The sequence below is a fragment of the Micropterus salmoides genome, unplaced genomic scaffold, assembly GCF_014851395.1.
Source record: "Micropterus salmoides isolate LMB-PRFRI ecotype aquatic unplaced genomic scaffold, ASM1485139v1 Ms_hic_scaffold_1648, whole genome shotgun sequence".
Lineage (NCBI taxonomy): Eukaryota > Metazoa > Chordata > Actinopteri > Centrarchiformes > Centrarchidae > Micropterus > Micropterus salmoides.
In genome coordinates this window covers 24,999-31,517 of record NW_024040761.1, presented here as the reverse complement: position 1 = coordinate 31,517, position 6,519 = coordinate 24,999, and the positions used below count along the sequence as shown (strand labels likewise).

Here is a 6,519-nt window from a genome sequence, read left to right as displayed (position 1 = left end):
ACACGGGGCACGAACCCCGTTCTCCTGGTTCAAAGTCCAGGTTCCGGCCCTCCGTCCACCCCAATCACTTCCTTGCTCATCTGTTCTATCAAATATCATACCTGCCTTTACCGACAAACAGACTGACGCTAACGGGCTTTCCCACTGTGTTGAACTATGACGCTACAGGGATCCCCAGTGCGTTACAAACTGACGCCGATGGGTCTTGACCATGCGTCCGTATGTGACGAGTCGGGGAGTGAGAACCGTTGCCAAAAAGGCGTTAAAGGGTACCCAGGGTGTTAACAAGTGACGCCAAGCGGTCTTGATCAAAGCATCCATGTGTAAGAGTGCGCTAACCGTGTTGCTGCAGGTTTGCTGTTGCCTTCCTGTACTATGGGATCAGCTTCAAGATCTCAGGTTTTGGCGTCAGTATCTACCTCACGCAGTTCATCTATGGCGCCATCGAAGTTCCCGCCAAAATCCTGACCTTCTTCGTCCTGGACTGGATCGGCCGGCGGAACGGCCAGGCGGGGTTTCTGATCACAACGGGAGCTCTGATTGGAGTAAACACGGCTATACCTTTAGGTGACATCACTTCCTGTCTCTGCACACACACACATAAACGTGACATTTTGAGGCTGCAGACGAGATAACCTTCATCGTGCATTAATTAAAAAGATGACTCTGGCATCTCTGGACCCTCACACACATTCTGCTTCTCCTTCAGAGTATTCAGTGCTTCGTACGTGCATCGCTGTGGTGGCGAAGGGTTTCTCAGAAGCGGCGTTCACCACCGCGTTCCTCTACTCAGCTGAACTCTTCCCAACCATCCTCAGGTAAAACCCCAAACCTGAAACCACGAGCCAGAGGTCCCTGACTGAAGCTGCTTTTAATTATAAAGCATTTTTTACCCGTTACTCGTTCAGCTGTGTTTATCCTCAGCGGATCGTATAAAGGGAGACGTCTGCTGCAAACATTATTAGCATGTTTGCTAAGCGTCATGTCAACAACACGTATTTTGAGCCTTTATTTAAGGAATAGTAGCAGTACCACAGTACTCCTTTACAAGAAAAAATCAAATCATACTTCAATAATAGAAAAGATTTCAGAGGTATTAACAGAAAAACACGTTTCTGCTCAATAGAAGTCAATGCAGTCTAAACGGCATGATATGACACACGAAATCCAAAAAATGTGTTTGAATACCACACTAAATGATCTAAGAAATTGGCGTGTTAAACACCTTTTGATGATACCAAGCCGGTTGACAGGGTGGACAGTAATTAAGTACATTTACTCAAGTACTGTACTTCAGTACAAATTTGAGCTACAGAACACATTTGTTTCCGTTTGAAGAGGCCTACTGGCAGTGGAGATAAAATCTGATGTTTGTCCTGAGGGTGGCGCTAGGGGGAAGCAGCAATGGCATCAGGAAATTGCATGTAAAGGTGACCAAACATGGTTGTGGTTTCTTGTTCTGGACCAAGGGTATAATACTTAATGTGACATGTAGTGTAAAGCACTAAACTATAGAAAAACTATAGATTATACAAGTACATGTTGGACGCACAGTGTCGTCCTCAGGCCCTGCTGCCACATGGGTGGGGAAAGTGAATGTTGTGTTGTTGGACAGGCAGTGTGGGTTAGGCTACACCTCGTGCCTCTGTCGGATCGGGAGCGCCCTGGCTCCGATGATCATACTACTGGAGGACATCTGGCTTCCTCTGCCGCCGCTGATATTCGCTGGGACGGGATGGTCAGCGGCAGCTTGGTCTTCATGCTCCCAGAGACGCTCAACGCCCGTCTGCCTGAAAACATCTCCGACGTCGAGGAGGGAAGGTGGAGTGTTTGTTCTTCAATGTCTGTGTTTCTTCTGCTGCTTCATCTCTAAACGCTCTGGTCAAGTCACAGATCTGTATCCCATCCTGGGGAACAACCTGTTCTGACTCCCCAGTCGTCACATATGGATGCATGATCAAGACCCGTCAGTTTGTAACGCACTTGGAAGCCCTGTAGCGCCATACAAAATATATTAATTAAAAACACCAAAACTAAAATGACAATCAGAGAGCCAAACGTGAGCGTCATCGTTTCTAAAGTCCTCCATTTTTCCCCATCCTCACTAAAATGCTCTCCGGAGTTTTAAAACGAAAAACAGGATTGGGGGCATATTCAAACTTCTGTGTTTTAGGTCTTCGTTTTCACCGTTTTAGTCTCGACGGAGGTGCAAACATAGCAAGAGGTCTCTGTTTTAAAACCAAAATGCAGCAGTGTGGGTGGGGCAGTGAGTTTGCTGCCTCCCCACAGTTTAATTGTGCTCTGTAGGAAAACAGGAGCTGCATATGCATGGAAATGAAAGACCTGTAGACTCTCTCTGTCAGGAGGAAGTCTTCATGATGATGATCAACACAAGTCCAGTCAGAGCTCTGAGGAAACAGCTGCTGAACAAAATCTGCGGAAGTTCACCGAAATTCTACGTATGAATATTTATTGCTGTTGCCTTAATTATGGAAGTCCAATTGACCGACTCCTGAAACTCAAGCCACCTGCTTTGGAACTATTTTGGATGATGTTTCTAAACTGAAAGTAAAAGATATCTTAGCGAGGTCGGGGGTTTGAATCTGACCCCTCGGCCCTTTGCTGCAGGTCGTTCCCTCTCTCTCTCCCACATTTCCTATTACGCTCAAACTGTCCTGTTACAATAAAGGCTAAAAAAATAAAAAAGAATGCAAACTGGACTGGAAATGTTTGCAGTTATTTAATTTGAGCTGATATTAAAATCCTTAAAAGGAAAATATTTATTTAAAGTATCTATCAATAGTTCATTAAGCTTGCTGACTCTGAATGAAGCTTGTGGCTGGTGGCGCCGTCCGCTGACCGTCACTGCCCTTCTATCTCCCCGCCTCCCCCCTCCGCTCTCCCTCAGACCACCAGCTTCACATCTGATGTCGTCTCTCTCCTCCTCCTACAGTTCGTTATGTGGACGCCAGATTAACTTAATTAGATTCAAATGAAGTTTGTGTGATTCTCAAAAAGAAGCTCTCTCTTCAGGGTCGTTGTTGGTTAACTACACTTTAATCATTAGTTTAGACACTGTAGGTGTCCTGTTAGTAAATGTTAATCCACATCTTCCAACCAATCAGAATGCAGAATTCTCTCATGGTTTAACTACTCTCCTCCTTTTTGTTCTTTCTGTTTAGACACAGACATAGTCATGCAAAGGGAGATGCAAAGATTGAGAAGAAAAGAAGGTCTGCAGACTCGGCAGCCCCGCAGAACAGCTGATCAGCTGATGGTCCTGGCTGGTCACATGATGAACTGGTCCTGCAGTCTGCGGGGACTCTGCAGGAATCGGTGCTTTATGACTTGATACAGAATTAGTTTTTTAGTAATTTCAGTCTTGTGTAAAGACGTGTTTTAAAACCTTGTAGCTGTCGATGATGTTCAGCTGACTGTAAGTTCTGAGCTCCAGGTGGTGGATTCTCGCTGTCTGGGTTCAGGTACCTGCCACTTTGCACAGAATTTACTGATTTCAAATTAAGACTATGCAAATAAAATGTTTTGTGTATATGCGTCGTCTGTTTTCTAGTGTAAAAAAACTAAACCTACAGTTTCTCTTACATCTTCTCCAGTTTCTGTTATTAAAGGCTGATGAGAAACAACAAAATATCCAACAACATTTTCATCTCAACTCGTCACATATAAACACTTGGTCAAGACCCCCTGGTGTCGCTTTCACTGCCTGGGTACGCCTTTAGTGTCATGTTGCAACATTTAGGGCTCCACAGTCAAGTTAGCAACATTAAATATGCTATACTGTTCACCATTCTCCATTTCAGTGCTGTTCATACTGTTATATTGTCATATTGTAGATACTGTATACCAAATCCACCTACCTCAAGTCATTACTCCTGCACAAAATACTTATACTTATTTATTCCAGCATCATTTGCACTATGCTTCATTGCACTGTGTACATGTATGCATGTATATGTACCTGTATATCACATCCACCTCCAACATGAACATACTCCTGCATCCTTTGCACTCTAATCACTGCACTATTTGTCAATATGTCTATATTGTTTTTGTTCATAGTGTGTATATTTGTGTTGTCTATACTGAAGTCTTATTTTTATTATTGTGATTTTGTATTTTGTATAAGTAAGCACATCGTGAGCAATGTACAATCCTGAGTCAAATTCCTCGTATGTGTACACATACCCGGCAATAAAGCTGATTCTGATTCTGATTCTGATCTGGTTAGACTTTCAAAATAAAACTAGTGGTTATCATTGTGAAAGGTAGCAGTTTGGTTAGGTTTAGGAAAAGATCATGGTCTGAACCTCATTGGTTTAACTTAAAATAACTACATAACTAAAAAGAATCAGTATTGTCTTTATGTATTACACGGGAGACGAACACCGATTTCAGAACCACCTAGTTATTTATACTAGCCCTAGTTTCAGCGTTAAGCCATGACGCTCACAGATGCAATGTGTGTTGACGCCGAAGGATGTGACAAAGCGAAGCCATTTCACGCCGTGCGAATGAAAATGGGCTGAAACACCAGCATCTAGAACACAAAACGAAAAGAAGAAAGACACTGACAGACCTTTTCCTCATTCTTTTACTTTATTGTTCTGGATGAGCTGGATATTTTTCTCAGGTGCTGGTGGAGACCAAAACCAGAGCTAAAAAGAGAGTGAATGTTGGACTCATCAGGTGACACAAACAACAGCGAGCATGTTGCATGTTAGCATCAACAACTTTACCTTACATCGGTGGGTTTTCAGGAGTCTACGGTCTCTTGGAAAAGCTAAGTTTACTTGCTTAGTTTTGCTCAGTCTGCAATCATGACTGTTATTTGATCCCATAGACACTCATCAATTGAGTCAAGACAGCCCAATACTACTGTTACTACACCAAATACATAGAAAAGGTCTGTCCTAAGGCGTTTATTAGTTTCTGACTCTGGGAAAGTGGAAAAAACTGTCTCTAAACTACAAATCACACACATTTAGGATGTTCTGTAACTCTGCTCCAGATGTGTGCGACCTCTGACATATAGAGCAATTGTAAGTAGCTTTAGACAAAAGAGTCAGCTAAAGGAGTAATGATTAATGTGTAGCAACACTTCAAATGATAAAACAACTCTTTTGTATATTTTGTTTGAATCTGTTAATACAGTTCACTGGCATGCTTGCATGAGGCTCTGCTTTGAGCTAAATGTATGTTAGCATGCTCACGATGATTAGCAGTATGCACCATGTCCACAATCTTAGTTAGCCTGAGTCAACAGCTAATTAGCAGTAACCAATCATAGAGCTGAGGCTGATGGGAAGGAGATTAGTTCTGCAGATATTTGGACATTAAATTGTTGATTAATCACCACAGTTCTTACAATTCATCCTGAGTGGACCATGAACCACAATCATAACAACACTTGAGTTTTCACTTCCAGCTGGGATATAAAGTACAGTAGTACAAATACACACCTGGATGTTGTGGATTTAAAATACATTTCTGCCCGTGATTGGCCGGCTGGTGTGAAGCAGGTGTGTTCACTGTGTGAAGCGTCTCTCGATGCTGAAGGCAGTGCATCAGGAACTGACGGCCTCTCATCGCTCTCCAATCAGTTCCTGATGCAGTATCACCAACATCAGGAAGCCTGGGCGTCATTCAGCAGGTGCATTTTCATAAACAGTATGAACATTCACGGCTGCACTTTACCTGTACGTGCACACACAGAGGGAGTTAAACCTACTGTGTTTATTTAAGAGTTACTGAAAAATTAAAAAGTTTCTCAGAGTTGCTAAAATGAACCATGAAGGAAAGTAAGTGATGGGTCTTTTAGTGTTTATTCATTTTCAATGACAGTAATATAGATTGAAATTATAATATTTATAAATGTTGTTTTAATTGTAATATTTTGTTGCTAACTTTCCAATTGACAAATTTACTTTTAAGAGTTTGCTTACTTGTTTTGCCAAAACTTAACATGTGCACATTGTGCAAGCTGCAAAAAATATACCGGAAGTAATTTTCTTTAATACCAAATTATCTTCAAAAACCAGACTAGCTGGTCACAAATTGTTTAAAGCTAATATGTGAACTGAAGCTCAAAATTTTTCATCATTTTCATATTTTGTCAGGCTTTGTTTATTTATTTGTTTATTTGAAAAGGGACAATGTACCCGAGTTAGTCACAGGCTAGTTTCATCGGCAGTCCCCTTGCCAGATGTTATTAGGCATCCTAAAATAGTAAACTGTTAAAGTACAATAAAATACATTATACAATTGAGAAAAGGTAAAAAATTACACTGTTAAAAATCACACCGTCATGTGCTGGGCCACCCTGTCATCTTGATATTTTTATATATTGATTTAAATAATAATTCAATCCTACCATATAAAATGCGTTGTGTTTAATATCTAACTGCATCCAAATATCTAATTTTTCTCCAAATAACAAAATCTGTGTTTTAAAACAGATATTTTAAGTAATTATAACTCAGTTAACTATGAGCAGACTGA

General features: G+C 41.4%; 2 long non-coding RNA genes across 2 annotated transcripts; both read left to right on the top strand.

The window, feature by feature from the left end:
- Positions 1-331: 331 nt before the first annotated feature.
- Positions 332-1,729, top strand: LOC119906510. Its single transcript, XR_005444991.1, has 3 exons — positions 332-567; positions 710-818; positions 1,616-1,729. It is a non-coding gene; the product is annotated as an uncharacterized LOC119906510 (long non-coding RNA).
- Position 1,730: 1 nt separating this feature from the next.
- On the top strand, positions 1,731-3,550 carry LOC119906511. Its single transcript, XR_005444992.1, has 2 exons — positions 1,731-1,821; positions 3,183-3,550. It is a non-coding gene; the product is annotated as an uncharacterized LOC119906511 (long non-coding RNA).
- The last annotated feature ends 2,969 nt before the right edge of the window (positions 3,551-6,519 follow it).